At 47.6% G+C, this 2,649-nt stretch overlaps 1 protein-coding gene across 1 annotated transcript in view; it reads right to left on the bottom strand.

The window, feature by feature from the left end:
• LOC106816504 (sodium/calcium exchanger 1-like) overlaps positions 1-2,649 on the bottom strand; it is a 126,979-nt gene that overhangs the window by 27,121 nt on the left and 97,209 nt on the right. The gene's annotated exons all lie outside the window — the stretch shown is intronic.

The raw sequence follows: 2,649 nt of genomic DNA, 5'->3' as shown, positions 1-2,649 counted from the left end.
AGAGAGAGAGAGAGAGAGAGAGAGAGAGAGAGAGAGAGAGATCAGTGCAGACGGTGAGTCGCCCGGGGAAGACTAGGTATAGCCATCTCAGCATCACGACCGCGTACAGCTACTGCGCATCAACAACCCAATTCACCCAGGCTCGCGTAATTCCCCGCGGTCACGTGTCCCAAATGTCGTCTTTCATCATCCCCTGTCATTGCGCGATCAAAGCAATACCGCCCCCTCGATCCTCGCCCCGGATCTACACAAATCCTCGCGCGGGGGGGCTGGTCTCATCCCAGGGAAGGGGGGGCTGGTATCATCCCAGGGTGCAGCGATGGGGTGGAGGGTGGGTGGGCGTGCTGCACTGTTGGCGGTAAATCAGCGATATATAAGCACTGCATGTCGGGACAACCTCGGTGAATGCTGGCGAATACAGGATTGCGTCACCGGACGATGACTACCACCGACACACGGTACTCGGGAAACGCTATGCCACATCATCAAAGTTTGCTTCGGATCCGCTGGAGCATATGAGTTAAGCTTTCTGAGAGATTTGCATCCCATTGTGACGACGTGGGGATGCGCGGGCAGCAGGAGATTCCGGTAAAGATGGCCGTCTCCGAAAAGAGTGGATTATACAATGGCGGTAAAATATTCATGGCACTGCGTCGGAGCTTCGCGGTTTAGTTAGTCGAGCGCTTTAAAATATTCATTCAATTTTATTTAACAGCGGCAAGAAAAACCCGATTACAAGAGAGAATTATAAGCGCGATAAATAAATACATACGCATGTTGACTCGAACTTGCAGTCCACCATATTGTTTCGGAGTGAATTTTCAATTCATATCGATTTACCCTTAACTCGCATATAACTCGTTGAGTAAAACACGATGCGAAAATAACGAAAAATTGTTAAATAATTACTGGAGTATCGGGAAAACAGCCGAATGCCTAGGACTCACACTTTTCTCATTACTGTCGTGCGTTTGTGCAAAAGGGATCTGTCCTTGTTTGCTTCACCAAGTATAATGAACAATACACGCGAATAAAACAATCAGTGCATACAGTCATGTAGACAACATGCACACAGCAACAAGTCATGTAAACTCATTTAGTTGCACGATCTATAGGCGATCGTCGCTTCGACCTAAGCGCCTTCTGCGACTGCCTGCGACTGGTCGCAGGCAGTCGCTGTCAGTCGCGTCGCCGTCGACCTAAAACACTCAGTCGCAGTGAGTTGCAGTGCGTCGCGTCGCGTCGCATTCAATCGCAACCCGACCTAAGCCCGGCTTTAGTTGTACAACCTAGACTTGTATCGCTGCATTAGGAGGTTTGGGAGTGGGGACAACATCCTAACCGCGCAAGTCCTACCCACTGTTACGGATGTCAACGCAACACAGTTGATGACGACGAGCGATATTCTACAGAAAACCACAAAATGAGGAATTATTATTATCTTAATCTTTATTTCTCTCCCCCTTATCGCTCTATAAATATACTCAACGCCTCTCTGTAACCTTCGCTCTTCCTCTCTTCCTCTCTCTCTCTCACTCTCTCTCTCTCTCTCTCTTTCTCTCTCTCTCTCTCTCCCTCTCTCCCTTTCGCTGTCTTTCTTTATCTCTGTCTCTCTCTCTCTCGCTCTCTCTCTCTCTCTCTCTGTCTCTCTCTCGCTCACTCTCTCTGTATCTCTCAATCTGCGTAGGTGCGTGAGCGCACATTCGCGCGTTGCAAGCATGCTCTAACGGAATCAGACACTCGAACACACCGCGAAGATAGTAGTATAAAGTGATTTATAGCTCGCTATCTCCCTGTTCTGCTCATGAGCGCCGGAGTCCGCTGGAAACCGCAGCACCTAAACCCCTACTCGATGACATCTCAAGTCGAAACCCTCTTCGAAAACTAGCAATACGTCAATGGATTACACAGCGTACTGAAACCAATTAATTTTCCAATTCCACCTAATCCGGCGCCTCAATTAGAATCGAAGCGACTTCGCCATTGACGTGTCAGCAATATTGCGAAGGCAGGCGTCACGTTAGAAAGGCGACTTCGCACTCAATGCACGAGTATCGCTCGCCTGTTAATGACGTGGCGGCAAAAACTGGGTTGGTTTGATTGAAGCGCGATTAAATATGCATACACTGAGACGCGATTCGAACGTGGCTCGTCCGATAGACTTGAGTAATGGTGCTAATAAATTTGAGTTTCAAAGATGCGGTCGGTTATGTGAATGTTGATGGATAGATCCTTCTTTATACGCTCTTGATAGATCCTAGCAGGGCGCCATGTCGAGTTAACGTCACCGGAATTATAATTTAAAGAAAACGCGAAAGACGATCGATAGAAAAACGTCTCAGTATATAAATTCTCATTGAATTTTTAGGTTGGGTGGGCCGTAGCGGGAAGCATTGAAATGAAAAGCACTGCTAGGGGTGTCAATGATGAGGGCGCGTTGTAATTAATCTGAATGAATTTAATTAATCTAATTAAACGTTATAGAGAAGATGGCGGCAAGACAAAAAACGTCAAAGCCTTACCCACGTACTCTCTTAAATGAAAAACACCAATACGATTGTGCGCATGCACGCATACACACACGCGCGCACACACACACACACACACACACACACACACACACACACACACACACACACACACACACAC

Source organism: Priapulus caudatus, unplaced genomic scaffold (assembly GCF_000485595.1).
Source record: "Priapulus caudatus unplaced genomic scaffold, Priapulus_caudatus-5.0.1 Scaffold32, whole genome shotgun sequence".
Taxonomy (NCBI): domain Eukaryota; kingdom Metazoa; phylum Priapulida; class Priapulimorpha; order Priapulimorphida; family Priapulidae; genus Priapulus; species Priapulus caudatus.
This window is presented reverse-complemented; position numbering and strand designations above follow the sequence as displayed.